At 38.4% G+C, this 19,023-nt stretch overlaps 1 long non-coding RNA gene across 1 annotated transcript; it reads right to left on the bottom strand.

The window, feature by feature from the left end:
- Positions 1-10,703: 10,703 nt before the first annotated feature.
- LOC130920796 (uncharacterized) lies at positions 10,704-18,977 on the bottom strand. The gene is made up of 4 exons (XR_009064220.1): positions 18,565-18,977; positions 15,496-15,594; positions 15,327-15,423; positions 10,704-12,927 (listed from the first exon to the last, which is right to left on the bottom strand). It is a non-coding gene; the product is annotated as an uncharacterized LOC130920796 (long non-coding RNA).
- Between the last annotated feature and the right edge of the window lie 46 nt (positions 18,978-19,023).

The following is a 19,023-nucleotide window of genomic DNA, read 5'->3' as shown; positions in this document are numbered from 1 at the left end:
CGCCACAGTCTCGTTTGCCCCCCCCCCAACGCCGGGAATAAAAAACAAAAAACTAATCAGATGCGTCAGTCAGCCGATTACACAGCTGTAGCCCACTCCACTCTACTACCCGCGCGAGCGAGAGCAGCATTTTAGGGTAGTATTTTACTTATTTATTTATTTAAGAGACGCAAGGGGAACGAGTAGGAAGAATGGGAGAACGAGCGAGATAGCGACAGATAGCGGTCGCATGTCTTAGCAGCCCGCTGTTATTTTGTTATTGTTTTTCTTTATTATTGTTACCACAATCAAGTGGGTAAGCAAATACAGACTTCTCTCCTTCTTCCCCATATCCGGGGCATTACAATAGTTTGGATCGGACTTTTCGGCGAAAGTGAGCGGTGGACGGCTGTCTTGGACGGAAAGCAAACTTTGATTGAACTTGCGCGGAGAGGCGGGGCCCAAAATAAAGCCTTGCTCTATTTTCAGAGCGTTGGTCACAGTAAAGTATTTATTAGTTCAAGCAGAGTAAAATGATACATATTCACGGTACAAGAACGTCGTTTCCGTGTCCATCGATTGGTAAGAAAAGGCTGTTTGTACGAGTGACGTGTGGGCGCTCCCGTCGGGGGGACATTTCGCGTGGAGTGGCTATTTTTCGGCACAACACCGACGCGCCGACTTCAGACAGGAGTTGGATAAATGCGCCCCCCCCAATTTCGCGAGCTCTGGGACACTCGAAAAATGACTCTCATACCTCTCCTTGCTAAGTTAATGGTGCCTCGATGTGCGTTTGTGTGGAAATTTAGTTCACGAACAACGGGGAAAAAACTATTCACCTTCTCACCGAATCAAGAAAAACTCTTAACACGGCGATTAGAATTCCCCCAGTCCTGTAAATGGGTCAGTTGACAGAAGGACTGTTATTGTTGTGGTAATGTAGTACTTATGAGGGTCAAATAAAAAGGAAAAAGGAGGGCTACGACGGCGGTCTGAAACCCGCGGCTCTTGGGCCGCATGCGGCTCTTTAGTGCTGCTTCGGAGCTTTTATTTATTTTTTTTAATGGAAAAAGATGGGGGAGGGAAATATATTTTTTGTTTTAATAGGATTTCTAAGAGGACAAACATGATACAAACATTCTTTTAATTCATTAATATTGTAATGAAGTTAAACTTGTGGTGTCATCGTACAACAGAGTAGTCACGTGGTGCGCTATAGGATCCACTGCAGGGAAAATAAACATTTAATCATGAAGGCTAATTATGTATTTCTAGCCAACTTAGTCATTTTTATAGTAGGCTAATATAGCCAGTATTGATAATTATAAGGCTTGTACAAGGCTTTTAAGTTTTTGCTGCTCCAGACATACTGTATCATTTTTTTTTTTTTTTTTTTTTTTTTTTTTTTTTTGGGGGGGGGGGGGGGGTTAAATATGGCTCTTTCAACAGTTTGGGTTGCCAACCCTGAGTCACTACGAGATGTAAGTTGTACTATTGCTACGAGAAAAAAAGTCGCATTATTACATAGGGTAACGTAGCTGTAATCAGCAACGCATTTTACATACATGTACCGTAGCTGAGAGCTATAACATTAGCCTAGCTAATGAAACATTTCAAATATATCTTTGTTATGGTTCTTCTTGGGGGGAAAAAAATAATGAAAAAAAAAAAAAAAATCGCCGTGGCACGACATGGTGTGGCTGTCCGACTCCGATGCAGCCCACCACCACAGTTTAAAAAAATCCTATGGTCAGAGACCCTCCTACCACAGTCTCCTAAAATCCTGTGGGAAACACTGAATATATATGAAACAATGGTCATCCAAATTTACGTTTTTTTCTTGAAGAATTTTATTTTCTTCTAGCTTCTTCTCTCTGCACCAGAAAGTACTAATTTCTCTGAATTAGCAGATTTGCTGAATTGAACTAAAAGCCTCCGTCATTGTATGAAGCCGTTGTCTTCATTATCCTGGCTGCTTTTGATTTTATTTTGCATTCTGCCTTTTTACCTTTTATGTAATGTCGTACATTTAATATGTAAAATGCAGGGTCTTTTAGCAAAGCTATACTAAGGAAAGGGTTGGGGCAAATCACATAAAAATTAAAAAAATAAAAGGCCGCTGCAATTATGAGCCCTAATTAATATAAATATGTTGCGAAATGTGGGGTGGGGGGCACACAATATAACACTGATGATATTTATAATAATATGACATCTTTTCAGATGTAAACGGTAGCTCCAATTCACTTTCACTTCTGGAGCTGTGTTTGTTGTTGTAGCTTTTGCTCTTTGTTTAGGTACTTGCATATTGCAATATGCCTTTACCATATTGAATCATATGGTAATACTGTACGCTTCAACCTGCAATAACCAGCTCTAGTGACTAGTTATAGAGTGGCTGCCCTTCCTTACAGCTGACCAAGGTAGGAGAAGATTTTTTACTTATTTATTTTTGACCCGACTCTGACCTGATTTGTGTGACCTGTCACAGACACACATTAACATGTGACTTGTTGGTTGATGAGAATAGCTGGATAGGAGCATATAATGGGCACTTATGACTTAACACAAAATAACATAGTACAGTATCGTGCTCATGAAATAAAACATGGCTTAGGTGATTTTAATATTTTAATGGTTATATTCACTATTTTAATGTAAAAAAATATTTCATTTAGTCATATTCCATGATTAAAAGTTGTAGTTGTGTTTTATATATACACTGTATATACAGTATATGTATGTTTTAAATTTTAACAGTTTCTTGGCGCCCCCCTCATGGCAGAGGGGCCCTAAGAGGCTTCTTAGTTGGCAGATGTCTTGGGCCAGCTCTGAAAGTGAGTATTCCAGATTTCCCGACCTTCGCACCTATGTTGGAGTCTATCGGCATTTGTGTGCGTAGGTATGATGTCACAAAATGACTGCACTCATAAACAGTGTCATTTGTTGTGTTTAAACATTGTTGTGTCCATTATCAGAGTTCTAAGAAATTTACTATATATACTTTGCCCAACCATCTTTCACGAAAAGATAATTTATCTTAGGTATAGTCAGTCCCTTTAGCAAGTCTTTCACTTTTTATGAAAGCTCAGTCACAGAGGAATACTCATATTCATGTGTGAGTCACGAGTGATCGCAATGTGGCCGTAAAAATTCAACAATATTCATGGTATATTTTATACTGCTTTGAAGGAAAAAAAAAAAAAAAACTTAAAGAAGCATTTACTGTACATGGCTCCCATATTGCACTAAATCTGTAGAATATATCGTCCATAATGGTGTTGTGTTAAAAGAGCTCAAAATAAACTCAATCATTGTAAAAATAACTTTCCGCATTTACCAACAAATTTCACAGACTTTCAAATTTGGCAAAAAAAAGAAAAAGAAAAAAATAATATTTCAACATATATAACAGAACTGGAAAAGGAACCAGGAAAAAATGGATTGGGGGGCAGACTAATTGTCTTGCTTCCATCCATTCATATTTTTTATGTTATTAAGAAAGGAATGGCAATAAAAGGTTTCACATTTGTGTATTTATGAATTTTATTTGCATAGATGTCTTTGTGGTCCTTTATGAGCTTCTAAGGCTGTTGATATATTACACTAATCAAGGAAACACTTCTCTTAGAAGTACATTTTCAAAACCCTCACAACATTCAGAAGGGACCAGGAGCACAAGCTGTTGGCTTTTAATCTTAAGATCAAATGCAATACCCATACTTCATGCATTTAATGTTAATGTCACTACAAATACCTTTTGAGATCTGCAAGTTTCGAAGCATCAAAAATTAAATCTTAAAGCTACAGTCAGAAGCCTGCCTGATCTCCCAGGGTATAACTTTAATCTTTACCATAGCTGACTGGAACCAAATAAAGCCTCGTTACAATAGTTTCTTCCTTGTGACAGTCTGACACTTGTGAGATCTACGGAGCCCTCACACTTTTTTTTTTTTTTTTTTAGTTTTAATATATCCTTTTACTGCTTTTGCATCAAAAACACAGCTTTAGCTTCCTGAAAGTCCAACAAAAGGGCACAGTTATGAGCTCACGCCTGACATTAACAATAAAATGCATGTAGAGGAATAACCACATGCAACAATGTGCTGTAGACAAAGTAGACATTAAGAAGAAATTATTAAAAGAAGACAGGATCTTTAAAATTAAGCTGTAATAAAGTTTAGATCACATACATTTTCAGGAACTGTGAGGGTCCCAATCAATCCTTTATTAATACATTGCAGCAACTCTCATACAGTGGGGCAAATAAGTATTTAGTCAAACACTAATTGTGCAAGTTTTCCCACTTGAAAATATTAGAGAGGCCTGTAATTGTCAACATGGGTAAACCTCAACAATGAATGTGGAAAAAAACCCAGAAAATTACGTTGTTTGATTCTTAAAGAATTTATTTGCAAATCATGGTGAAAATTTTTTTTTCAAAACCAAAAGTTCATCTCAATACTTTGTTATGTAACCTTTGTTGGCAATAACTGAGGCCAAAATGTTTTCTGTAACTCTTCACAAGCTTTTCACACACTGTTGCTGGTATTTTGGCCCATTCCTCCATGCAGATCGCCTCTAGAGCAGTGATGTTTTGGGGCTGTCGTTAGGCAACACGGACTTTCAACTCCCTCCACAGATTTTCTATGAGTTTGAGATCTGGAGACTGGCTAGGCCACTCCAGGACCTTGAAATACTTCTTACGAAGCCACTCTTTTGTTGCCCTGGCTGTGTGTTTGGGATAATTGTCATGCTGAAAGACCCAGCCATGTCTCATCTTCAATGCTCTTGTTGATGGAAGAAGATTTTCACTCAAAAATCTCTCGATACATGGCCCCATTCATTCTTTCCTTTACACGGATCAGTCGTCCTGGTCCCTTTGCAGAAAAACAGAACCTGTGTTTCTACCAAAAGGTTCTATTTTGGTTCCATCAGACCATAACACATTCTCCCAATCCTCTTCTGGATCATCCAAATGCTCTCTAGCGAACCGCAGACGGGCCTGGACATGTACTTTCTTCAGCAGGTGGACACATCTGGCAGTGCAGGATTTGAGTCCCTGGCGGCGCATTGTGTTACTGATAGTAGCCTTTGTTACTGTGGTCCCAGCTCTCTGTAGGTCATTCACTAGGTTCTGGGATTTTTGCTCACCGTTCTTATCATTTTGATGTCAAAGGGTGAGATCTTGCATGGAGCCCCAGATTGAGGGAGATTATCGGTGGTCTTGTATGTCTTCCATTTTCTAATAATTGCTCCCACAGTTGCTTTCTTTACACCAAGCGTTTACCTATTGCAGATTCAGTCTTCCCAGCCTGGTGCAGGTCTACAATTTTGTCTCTGGTGTCCTTCGACAGCTCTTTAATCTTGGCCGTAGTGGAGTTTGGAGTGTGACTGACTGAACTTGTGGACAGGTGTCTTTTATACCAATAATGAATAAAAACAGGTGCCATTAATACAGGTAACGAATGGAGCCTTGTTAGACCTTGTTAGAAGAAGTTAGACTTCTTTGACAGCGAGAAATCTTGCTTTTTTTGTAGGTGACCAAATACTTATTTTCCACTCTAATTTGGAAATAAATTCTTTAAAAATCAAACAATGTGATTTTCTGTTTTTTTTTTTTTTTTTTCAAAATTCTGTCTCTCATGGTTGAGGTTTACCCATGTTGACAATTACAGGCCTCACTAATCTTTTCAAGTAGGAGAACTTGCACAATTGGTGGTTGACTAAATACAGTACTTATTTGTCCCACTGTATTCACAGTGTACAACAGCACAAAGTGGTTTACAAAACAAATACGATACGAAATAAGACAAACAAACCCTTCCACTCACACTTCACCTCTGACCATCTTGCCTTTGAATGAACATTTTTTTTTTGTTTCTTTGTGTGTGTTTTAGAAATATATACATACATATATTTTAGCGCTGTCAAATTTATCACGTTAACCGGCATTTTTTTTGTTTTTTTTTTTAATTAATCATGTTAAAATTATTGACGCAATTAACGCAAACACGGAATGATCCATTCATGTGTTGCATCAAACAGTTTACAATTACGCCATTTTAGCACATTTGAGAGCGAAAAGGCAGAGAAATGCGAGTGAATACAGGCGTTCATTGGACCGCGCCTGTTATTGGCTTAAGCTTTGGCAACTCTTTCACAACAAATATAAGTATTGTGGCGAACGATGTGGGGAAGAATGACAGGAGACGATCTTTTTTTTAACATGCTTAATTGAACACAATGCAGAGCATACTGTATACCATTTGCAGCCACCTTTGACAGACATTGTTGCCCAACTTCCCATCATGCATTTGGGCGGAACGGTTAAGTTGCTACAGTATTATTTAGTGAAAGCATAACAAAAATAATATTCCTATCTCTCAAAAAAATAATTTTCACATTAAGAAAAGTGCTCAATGCAATGTGGACTGGCATTCCCAATCAAAATAGCTATGCAAAATACACATATAACTTACTCAGACTTTGCTTTGGCTAGATCTCAAATTAATTTAAAACTCACCATTGACACCTTGTGGTGTATTTCAATCACTATCTTACGTAGTTAAAGACAATGTAGAAGAACGGCAGGGAGCCCATGTGACGCCAACGCTCGGCGACGTCAACAATGGCGAGCTATTAGTTTATTTTTTGATTGAAAATTTTACAACTTTTATTAAAACGAAAACATTAAGAGGTTTTTAATATAAAATTACTATAACTTGTACTTAAATTTATCTTTTAAGAACTACAAGTCTTTCTATCCGCGGATCCGTTTAACAGAAATAATGTTATTAATGTTAATGCCATCTTGTGGATTTATTGTTATAATAAACAAATACAGTACTTATGTACAGTATGTTGAATGTTTATGTCCGTCTTGTGTCTATCTTTCCATTCCAACAATAATTTACAGGAAAATATGGCATATTTTAGAGATGGTTTGAATTGCGATTAATTACGATTAATTGATTTTTAAGCTGTGATTAGCTCGATTAAAAATTTTAATCATTTGACAGCCGTAATATATATTTCAATGGGATACAAGTCAACACAACAGCCACTAAGCTTGTAGATGTCTGCAAGTGTTATTGCGAATAATAATTGTACAGACATAAAATGTAATGAATAATGAAAAAAAAAAAACTATCCAGCAATTAGATTTTGATAAAACTAACAATTTCTATGTAAAATAAAATATGCACATATAATTGCCTCATTAAAAACTATCCAAAAAAGGTATTTACTGTATATACGTAGCTCATGAAAAAAACAAAATGCTTGACTGAAAAGTAATTTATATGCCATGTGCATCATTCATTCATCCAATTTATACAGCTGTTAACATGTATGATTAATAATTATTCTTTCCTTGGACATGATCTATGAAAGTCCTGTCTCTATCCATCAGTTGAAATAACAATAAACCATGTGCCACAATTATTCAGAATTACACACAGGGATATTGCTGTTCTGTTTTAATTAACGATAATTGTATTTGTGGGATTCAATTAGAAACATGATGACTTAGGTCAACCCTTTTACAAATCGAGAATGTAAAAAAAAATAAATTGCTTGTAGGCCAAATACTTATAAATAATGAAATCAATCACAGCCAGAAAAATCCACAGCCCATCTTTTCTTTTCAACTAGCATTATCAAATAATGAGAGAATATGAAAGTCATGACCCTCAGCCATCTCTAAATCACACCTCATAGTCTAGTCAACACCCAAATTCCCACCTGGGGATGTTTCTTAAGTGCTTTTTCCATCTCTCACTCTCTATTATTCACTTATACATATTGAGTATATCACACATTATTTACCAACAGTGCATGGAGTTATTCAATATGGTGTTTTTATTCACTCAAAATGATTTCCCAAGACACCATAGAGTGTGCTGAGTTAATTGGATTGAGAGTTTAAGATGGGCATCCACTATTTTGCCGCTCTTGCCCACACCCTTTGCTGCATTCCCAACCATTCCCAGTCTCCTGGTGATTCCGTACTGAGGCCAAGCAAGGTGCTTTCGGTTTAAGTGGTGTAAAATATTTACAAAGGAGGCTGCATTACTTCCCATTTTCCCTAAAATATCACATCATTCATCAATGCACCCAGTAAGAATCACCAAAACACACTTCAACTGCTGCCGATGTGCTCATAATTTACTTAAATGCATTTTGACCATCTACACTTCTCAAAACAGAGAGTGCCACAAAACTAAAACCTATAACATGCTGTTTCGATCATTTTACAACGACATTCTCTAAAATGGTTTTAACTGTAGTTCTTCAGATGTGTTGTGGATTGTAAAATTCTCTTAATGCTGGACAGTTTCAAAAGACTCCAAATACTGGAGATGGCAAGCCTACACTTCAAAAGTCTCATGTAGATACAGCCGTGTATTATCTAAATTCTCACTTTCTATTTGTAGAAAAAAAATCGGTAACACTTTACAATGAGCGTCCCCTAATTAACATTAGTTAATGCATTTTAAGACAATAGCTACTGTTTTAGTAATATTACAATCATTTATATAATCCCTTATTTAACATTTAGTATATATTAATTAACATTAGTTAATGCATAACCAGAAAGTGACTAATAGTTTGGTAAAATTAAAAAATATATATAGGCCTATATAGGGGTACGGTTTAGGGTTAGGGTTTGTTAACTTAAGCATTTATCATTTCTTAGTTAAGGGACACGTGTATAGTCTCTCATCAGTGCCGGCACTTTCTCCTGTTCTGTGTAGTAAAGATGCAAATAATTGTTTTGAAGTCTAGATTTGTGCTTTGAGGTGCCTGGCAGGTAGGCGTTACACTCGTTTTTTTCTAATTTCGTAGATGTGCTCAAGCAGGCAAATTTAGAAATTTGCATTTGGCATTGGTGGGGCATGAACTAACTCCTTTCATTCCAAACAAACGACAATGATTTTAAAGGAAGTGCTTGTGGCGCAATGCTTGTCCTTAACATGACAGCGGTTTACTCTTTGAGTGGAAGATCGACATGCGTGGGAAATATAAGCCAACTTCAGGAGTCGATGGTTTAAAGTTTATTAAAGGGCAGAACAGAACACATCTTTGCACTGTGAAGTGTTCACTTGAAGACTCCTTTCATAGCTCATAACTAGTAGATCAGAGTTCTATAAATAGAACAAATTAATATATCAGTAAGTAAAATTAGTAATGTGACAAAAAATACAGTACACATTAATATAGCACACTGTCTAGTACCAGTAGTGTTGGTTTTATTTATATTTCCTGTTCCAATTGCTGTTTTTTATCTTGATAATTGGTAACACTTTACAATAAGCAGAGGCATCGTGTCCCATTAGGCAAACCAGGCAATTGCCTAGGGCCCCCAGCCAGCAGGGGCCCCCAGAGGGCCAACAGATTTAGCACCCACAGCTTTACTGCACTGTCGCAGCAACAAATGCGGCAGTGCCAGTGAAAGCCTTGTGTCTGAGTTCCCTGAAGGGGCCCCTTCACTCGCTCTACAAAAAGAATGTTAATAATGTTAATGCCAGCTTGTGGATTTATTGTTACAATAAACAAATACAGTAATTATGTACAGTATGTTGAATGTATATATCCGTCTTGTCTTATCTTTCCATTCCAACAATAATTTACAGAAAAATATGGCATATTTTAGAGATGGTTTGAATTGCGATTAATTACGATTAATTTTTAAGCTGTGATTAACTCGATTAAAAATTTCAATCGTTTGACAGCCCTAGTTATTATACTTTTATTTAATATGCTATTGCTCCAAGTCCAACTGTCCCCCTTACTTGCACACGCTCGAAGGGCGCCATGTTGCTTGTTGCCTGGGGCCCCCGAGGACCCTTGCAATAACAAGGGTGACAATAAGGGTCCCTTAATTAACATTAATTGATCAATTTTTAGACAATAACTAATGTTTAAGTAACAACGGATTATATGAATTCTTATACTATCTAACGTTAGTTAATATATTAACATTAGTTAATGCATAAACAATCAATAACTAAACTAATGGTTATTGTAAGTAACCATTAAAAATTTGATATAATGCAATATTTAACACCAATCCACATATAGACTAGTGCATTAATACAAAGTTATTAATGCATACGGGTCCCAGTAAGTGAATACATTTTTCCAAAATTGGGAAATATTGCTCTTTGAGTCATTGGGTGCTGCAAACCTAACTATAAGTACGGTATTATTTAAAGTTAGCTACCTAATAATAATCTTAAAATATGTGTACAGGTGCCTCTTAAGTATTACTTAACTATTACTTAACTATAGTTAACTCCTACCGAATACTATTTGGAGCCTTGGACCCTTATTGTGAAGTGCAGCACATGTGTCTCTTCCTAAGAAATTATAACTGCTTAAGTGCCTCCCCTTATCCATAGTTAAATATTACTTAGTGCTTTTTGGACCCATATTGTAAAGAGGACCACATGTAACCCTTCAAGTAGGAGATAGGCTGAACCATTAATAGTTCAAATGAATAAAGCTGAAGCAATCGCAACCAGAGACTTGTACACATTTTACATGTGTTGAGGTTAAGATGTCATCTCGAATTATTTGAGGTGACATCTTAACTTCAGATGTCATCTGAAGATGTCATCTCGAGTTATTCGAGGTGACATCTTAACTTCAACAGTTACATGCAAAAAATGCACTTTGGTACTTAACCATTAGTTACTGTCTGGCTATGCATTAACTAATGTTAATTATTATTTTATTATTAATCAATGTTAGATAAGGGATTATATGAATTATTATAATGTTACTTAAAATGATGCTAGTTAAGGGTCCCTGATTTTAATGTGTTACCTGATAATTTAATCATGTGACTGTGACTATAATGTGACTTTTATATATCTTTTTGGGGGGGCGGATTTCCATGTGATCTAAAGCATTTTGAACCACCATGTGTTGAATTGTGCTATATAAATAAATTTGCCTTGCCTTGCCCAGTGAACATAAAAATGTATGGACTGAACCAAAGTCATAAAGTATGTGTCCTTTAGTCAATGCACATGAAACACAAAAGCAAGGATAAAGAGGGAATAAAAATGTGCTGCTTCAACAACCGAGGGAGACGACACAAACATCTTCAACATAATTGGCATTTGAAGTTTGATAACGGTTCTGAATATACCTTTGAGCGGAGAGTAAAGTCAATGCCTTTTGTGTTTCATGGTATATTTAATTCCTTTAAACCGCCTGTTGTTCCCCTTTCCTGAGTTCTATCTTTGAACACTGGCATTCCTCACATGCTATGAAAACTTCCCGTGGACTACACAACTTTAAATGGTGGATGGTAAATTGCAGAATATTGTTGTTTAATTTCAGTTTCAGTTTATTAACACATCGTATCATGATACACACAAGAACATGGTCATATATACAAGCAGTTAATCTGACAAGATGCATGAAAGGGACACTCCGAATAAGCTATTTAAAGCTTTTAGTAAGGGCTCAGTCAAACAGAACACACATACACACATCCATACACATACATACAATTAGCTATGGAAAATTTCAACATTCTGATTACATCGCATTTGACATGTGATACCTTAGTAATGTTATTCAAAGATAGCATATTAAGCATACATTGCAAAGAGGTGAGTTTTCAGTTTTTTCTTAAAAAGTGTGACATTTTAAGTGTTTCGTCCAGTTCATTCCAGATTTGTGGTCCTCTGCACATAATGCCAAAGCTAATAGACTGTAGCCTTCTATTTTTCTCTGTGATGTGATTTTTTGTTCTGGTAGTATATGTGTGCTGAGGAGTATAGATTGGGATGAGATCACTTAATTAATGCTTTAGTTTATGGATGACCTGATACATTATGCAAGCATTTTGAAAGTAGTTGTGTTCTTTTAGCCTCAGAAGGTGGTGATGGTGAAATATTAATTTAGTTGGAGCATTGAACCCGGACCATGTTATGGCACGTATGACTTTTTTCTGTAGTGTTTCAAGCTTTTTTAGATAGGTTGGAAATGTGATGCACCATATGATATTACAATATTGTAAATGTGGTTCGTATAAAGATTTATACAGGGTGAGAAGTGCAGCTAGTGGGATATAATATCGCATTTTAAAAAACAGAGAAGCATATTTCGACAGTTTATTTGTGAGCTCATCGATGTGTTTTTTTTAAATTAAGGTACTCATCAATATGGATCCCCAGGAATTTTGTAGAGCAGACTCTTTCAATGGTTTCTCCATTTATGTTTAAAAACAGATTTGTTTGATGGGCTGTTTTTTATAGTAAGATTTCCTTCTTTTGGGTTGAGTTAAATTAATGGATGGGTAATGGACAATCAGCCATTATCTGTACTGCTTATCCTCTGTGAGGATCACAAAGGTGATGAAGTCTATCACAGCTGAATAGGGGCATCTAGTGTATACCAGTATCCCTCATTACAATAATTAATGATAGTAATGAGTAGTTTCCCCAGATTATATATTTTCGATCATGCGAGGTTAGCAGTCATTTTGTAAAATCTGTGCAGTGCTGTTTGATGCCTCCACCCAAACATTGACTGATGAGGGTGCGTAAATATTTCACGTTTGTCTCAAGAGGTTTTATGTTTTATACGGAAGTCATAGATTACATTTTGGATTTTTATGTACAGTATGAGCTGAGGTTCATGCTGATATAAGTTACTCCTTTGCTTAAACTTACTGTAGTGTGACATTTATCAAGCTGATGCAATGTAATGAACTAATTATTTGAGATGAAATTCAAGAGTATAATATTAAATAATGCATATTTTATGTGGGACTCAAATGAACAAACCTTGTGGAGCGAGTTTGGCCTCCTATGATGATTTGATTGAACAGCTGTCACTGCTGGCTCATTGTGTGTAGCAACCAGATGGGGGACACAGGGGTCGATGGCACAGACACACAACCACCAGATGAGCTCGTTCTAAGATCTGCAGCACAGACAAAACCAAATCAACCAAGTAACAATGCCCATGACCCCCCCAGTGGTATGTTAGCAGATGGTTCTGAAACACAGATAATAAAAGTTATGTTATTCTTGTCTCCAACTATATACAGTGGGGAGAACAAGTATTTGATACACTGCCAATGGGAAAACCCATTGGCAGTGTATCAAATACTTGTTCTCCCCACTGTATATACACACACATACTGTATATATATATAAATATATAAAAATACGGTTCTACATTTTGTGACATCATGAGCTGAAGTGAGGAGTGGCAGCCGCTGGCTGGGCACCACCTGAACAGGACTGCCGCTGAACGCTGACCTTCCGCCGTCGGAAGAGAAGAGACGTTGTTGGGAGGTGACCCGTGCCAGGTGGTGTCAGAAAATTAGCGATATCTAGCGGGAGACCTCCTGCCGGGCGTTGCCAGGGCATGGGAGACCTCGTTGGGAGGCGGCATGGGACATATGACGCCACAACAGGAGAGGGCAGTCGAATCTCTTGAATGGGTTTACAGCCACCAAAATACAAAATATTTAGGTGCCACTAAGGCCGCAGATCATCCGGATCTGGCAATGAAAAAGCTAAAAAAAAAAAAAATTAAATGCAGTTGGTTGTCGGGGGACAAGACAGGATCCTCGGGCCACCAGGAACCAGGTAGCAAAATGGGTCAGGACCAGTACTGAGCCAGTTCTATTCATCAATGTTGACTGAGTGTTGGTTGGGCCCTTGGCCCAAGAATGGGCCACTGACTGAAAAACGGCTCTCACTGATTCTGTCTGGCCCAAACAAAGTATGGTGAATGTTGGCTGGGGACCACGGGCGAGTGCTGGCCCTGATATGAATGTGTTTTGGCTGGATGTTAGCTGGGCCCCAGGGTAAGTGGTGGCCCATACATTGTTCTTAATCTGCCATTGTTAGGAGGCGTTGAATGGTGACCCCAAAGTAGACAAGAAATGCTTTTAATACAAAGTTTAGTGAGCAGAGCGTGAGGAGGGCAGCAGAGGCACAGGAATTCTGGCTCATTTTACCACATGTTAGAAGGCAATATCTGGTCGAAGGAACGGGCAAGGAGTCAGGCAAGGGATTTCCTGGGAAAGGAATCTGGTTAACCGACTGTTACCTGGGTGCTGGACGCGACTGATGGGGTTGCCGAAAGTGTTGATCTGGCGAGAAGTGGGAACGATGAGCAGGCATAAGTAGGTGAGAGAATGGTAATACCTCGCACCTGTCATCGCTCCACCGTCTGTTCTCTATCCTGTAATTGGGGAGCGTGACCACACACACACTGCTGATGTCTTGCTGTGATTTAAAATGGTTAAAACCGTTCGTTGCTGGTCCAACACTATTTTAGGTCGTTTAGAGATTTATTACCTATATAACACATTTACTGTGTTGGGTTCAATGCTGGTGAAAGCCTTTGCATGGAGAAAATTAAGTTCCCCACACCTTCTGTAGGTAAGGGGGATGTCATTGGGTCAGCTGGTGAAATGTAGGAGGGGGAAAAATAGCAAGGCTCCTGCAGGACCTCCTCCATCGACCCACAATTTAAAGTCAGGATCAATGCCGCACCTGTGTGGAATGGTAGTTATCCCCCCATGTAAAATCTGCCGACCCGACTGAAGGAAAAGACGACCAAGCCAATTGCTACATGCCAGTATCGGCCCACAATCTAAAATGAGGGTCAATACCGCGCCTGTATGAAATGCTGGTTTTCATCCTTGTAAAATCTGCCAGGCCATCTAAGGGGAAAAATGAGAAAGCCAATTGTTACATGCCAGCATCGGTCCACATTCTAAAATCAGGGACCTGTATAAAATGCTGGTTTTCCTACGTGCAAATTTTGTTGGACCGTCTATGGGGAAAAGTAACCTAGCCAATTAGTGAATTCCAGCATCAGCCCATTTAAAAATAGCAGGTTCTGAGCCGAGACGGACCGCAGCCAACACTGCCAGCACTAAACCGGAATTGGGCCGACTGCGCTTGCTACCTGGGCAGGGGCTAACACCAAGAGGTCCAGATTAAAACAGAAAAAAACGGTCTCCCATTTGGCTGATAGCTACCGATCATCTGGCAACTGGCTGGCAGATGGGTTTCGGTATGTGTGATCAGGCGGGTAAATGCTGGAGAGTCCAGCATAGTGCTGAAGACAATATGGCAATGCATACAAGCTCTGGAAGGGCTTCTATGCTGGCCTGATTAGGATGTGTTTCAAGTGTGCCGGCAGGTGAGCTCTGTTGGCCTCATGAAGTGGGGGTGGCTGGCAAGTAGAGTGGAACAGGAAAGTGGAAAAACACTGGTGTGTGACAGGAGCAGGAATTGAGACGAATACTGAAAAAAATAATGTCAGTTACCAATCAGGTAGTGGGATAACACACTTACCTAAACTTAATTTATCACCCATTCCCTGATGGCTGGTCGGGTATCGCTCAGATGGGCGGAGGAAACGCTCTGGGTCCTGGGGTGCCATAGTACTTTACTGGCTATGAGATAGATACATAGATTAGCTTCAAGCTTGCTTCCCCCTGTGATGGTGGGGATGGCGTCTGACTTGCCTGTCAGCTCCCGGGCAGCAGCCACACTCCCTGCATAACTAACAAACATGTTAGAGTGGGCATACACATTGTAGGATGTTGATTGATTGTTGATTCTGGAAAATAGATTTTAATAAAATCAATAAATAATAACAAATTCAAATTGATCATGAGGAGGAGGAGGAGTAAGCCAAACAATTTGACCGAAAAAAAATAAAATAAAATAAAAATTAATCGAACAACATCAACAATTTCATTGGACAGAGGGACAGTTTTAATTTTTACTGCAGGCAGTATCAGCTACTTTCCTGTTGTGTGGGGTTATTTTGCACTGAACTGCTTGGTATGCCACCAAATATGATGCTCTAAATTGCGCTATGGTTTACTAATGTAACACTAACAAAGTGGGATGATTGTTGGCAATAATTTGCGTGTTTTCGCTGAAAAAAAAAAAAAAAGCAGCTTATCAATGTGACTGGGGTCTTAATTGATTTGGCACCCTGCTGTCCGTTGCAAGCATTTTTAGACACAGTAAACAAACTGGTCTTTCCTCATCTCCCACTGTATTAAAAGTCAAAGCCAAAACGCTACATACGCTTCATCATATTTCCTCATCTTAGCTCTTTATAACTGTATTTCCAGTGCTCTTTTTTTGTGTGCTCTTGTTTGGTTCAGAAATAGTGCGCACACTCTGAAAATGAGAGTGCCACTTCCACCCACTGAGTGGATGTGCAATTACATTTTATTCTTGTACGGCAAAAAAGTATGTTCCCCAAAGTCACATGTGCCACCCCCAGCATCGCTTTTCGCCTCCCTGGAGGGCCGCGCCCCACAATTTGAGAAGTACTGATATACAGGATATTTAATTATGTCTGTTCCTCTCTCTGTTTTTCGAAACTCCCTGTCCTCCAAAACCCTGTGTTATTCAGCTGCGTTCTCTAAATAAACAACACAATATAAACATCCACAATGGGAGTACACCAAACTCCCATGTGGCACATTAAAACTGTTCAGCTAATAAAGGCACTCAAATTCCTCTTCTCTGTGTCCAAGCAGCTGAAACGGACAGGTTAAGAAAATAAAAGGGGGAATTTTTTTGAAAATGTGATTTTTTTTTTTTCCTTGTTCATTTATATTTTGATTGTTCATATTTGTTCTGTTTATTGTGTTGCCCTTTTGCAAAAATAAATCATACTTTTTATCTATTTATTTTTACCCTTACTCTGAATTGGGAAGAAATTGGAGACCAAGCATCCGGTTATGCTTTGGTTTCATCAAGACCAAACACGTGCACGTGTCAGAGAAAATTGACATGGAAGCAAGAAACGAGGTGAGTAAGCCAATTAATGGGGTTAATCATTTCAAGTATGGTTAAACTAAATAAGACCTAATCATATTCATTTTTGGGGGTTATCTGTGAAAGTGAGCCAATATAATTGAAACACACTGGTTACATATTTTCTTCTATTACTGTATCTTTTTATTGAAATAGTGGGGGAAAGCTGAATGGGATGGATGGCGAGACAGATGTGTCTGAATTGTCCTCTGATCATGTGCATGTGTTACTGTCAGATGGTGCTTAACAGCCCACTACTGGCATTTTGCCATATGTCTCCTGTCTGACTTGCCACATTCTGCTGACACATTCAATTGTGTCCTAGTCCCTCGTGTAACCTGAATATCTAGCTACCCCGTGTGTTTTGTGCAGTTTTAATCACCTTGTTTGGTTTCAATTTAATACTTTATTAAATTAGCTTTACTTACAGTAGTACAAATTTCCTTTCCTTCTGTAACATGTTCAAAGTACCTTTACAATTTTACGTCATTCACTCAATGACAAAATTATGACTGGATTATTTATTTATTTATTTTTTTTTATTAGCAAATGGTATGGAGACAACAGAAGGAGCAACTAGGCTTGGTCAGTATCTTGCTCAATATTGCTTCACAAAACAAACTATAGCAGTCAATCCACAACTTTCAAGATGTGATATAACCAAGCTCCCAATGAGCAAGGCAGGACAGTAGTACTTATAGGCTAAAGTGAAATTCACACGACCCTTTTAGGGGCTCGAAGTTAACCACTCCTTGATTAGTAATGGTAAGTAATCAAATCTATTGCAGGGGTCCCCAAACTTTTTCCTGTGAGAGCCACATAACTTTTCCCTTCTCTGATGAGGGGCCGGGGTCAGTTTGTAACAGAAAAAGTATGATGATTGCAGGAGTGCCTAAATGTAAAAATGTATTGTTTTTCAGAAAGCCACAATTAAACAACCCTTTCTGGATTCTTCACGGAACAAAAGTAAATAAAATAAATACATATAATATAATATAATATAATATAATATAATATAATATAATATAATATAATATAATATAGGGCGGCACGGTGGCTGAATGGTTAGCACGTCTGCCTCACAGTTCTGAGATCAAGGGTTCAATCCCAGGTTTCGGCCTTCCTGTGTGGAGTTTGCATGTTCTCCCCGTGCCTGCGTGGGTTTCCTCCGGGAACTCCGGTTTCCTCCCACATCCCAAAAACATGTATGGTAGGCTGATTGAACACTCTAAATTGTCCGTAGGTGTGAGTGTGTGCGTGAATGGTTGTGTGTCTCCTTGTGCCCTGCGATTGGCTGGCAACCAATTCAGGGTGTCCCCTGCCTACTGCCCGAAGTTAGCTGGGATAGGCTCCAGCACCCCCGCGACCCTCGTGAGGAATAAGCGGCATGGAAAATGAATGAATAATATAATATAATATAATATAATATAATATAATATAATATAATATAATATAATATAATAATAACACTATTAATTTAATAGATAATAACCAAATAACCCTTTCTTCACAGAAAAAGCCATAGTAAGCCTTAGTTTGGGGACCCCTGATCTATAGCATTCCTACTGGGCAAGATTATTTAAAATACATAGTATATTGTATATGTGATTTATTGTACATAAACCAGTTTCATGAGTTGTCCCCTCTCAACAATTCAATAATAGCGAATTAAAACATGAGTTAGTGATGTGAATATTTGCCACCAAAACCACACTGGCAATGGCCCGGATAAAAGTTAAACTGAACTCACCCATTTTATCAAGTATAGTTGTTTCATGTTCTCACTGCCTCGTAAAATGCTTTAATTTGGCACTGAGACAGGAGGAACTGCTGCAGCTGGTTAGATGAGCACACAAGGGAAGATCACAGACTTTCCCAGCTGCTCATAGTTGATCGAAGACCGTAATTAGAAATGTTTGATTGATGCCAAAATATGCATTATGACATACTGTTGAGGTTGAGGATGTATGTGCTGACCCAAGCAAGTAAGCTTGAGTTGAACAGAGCGAGTCAAGGTATTGTAGATAGGGATGGAACACAGTATGGTACCAGCAGCAAGCCAGGGAGCGGTTTAAACTTAGGATTTGCAAACAAGCCCGAGGTCTGCTTCAACCTCCACCTATAACACACACACGCAATTAAGTTAGGTTCCATCTGCTGCCTGGAGTTTCCCAGAAAGATAGTAACACAAAAACACAAATAGCCCCTC

This window comes from Corythoichthys intestinalis, chromosome 8, assembly GCF_030265065.1.
Source record: "Corythoichthys intestinalis isolate RoL2023-P3 chromosome 8, ASM3026506v1, whole genome shotgun sequence".
Classification (NCBI taxonomy): domain Eukaryota; kingdom Metazoa; phylum Chordata; class Actinopteri; order Syngnathiformes; family Syngnathidae; genus Corythoichthys; species Corythoichthys intestinalis.
This window is presented reverse-complemented; position numbering and strand designations above follow the sequence as displayed.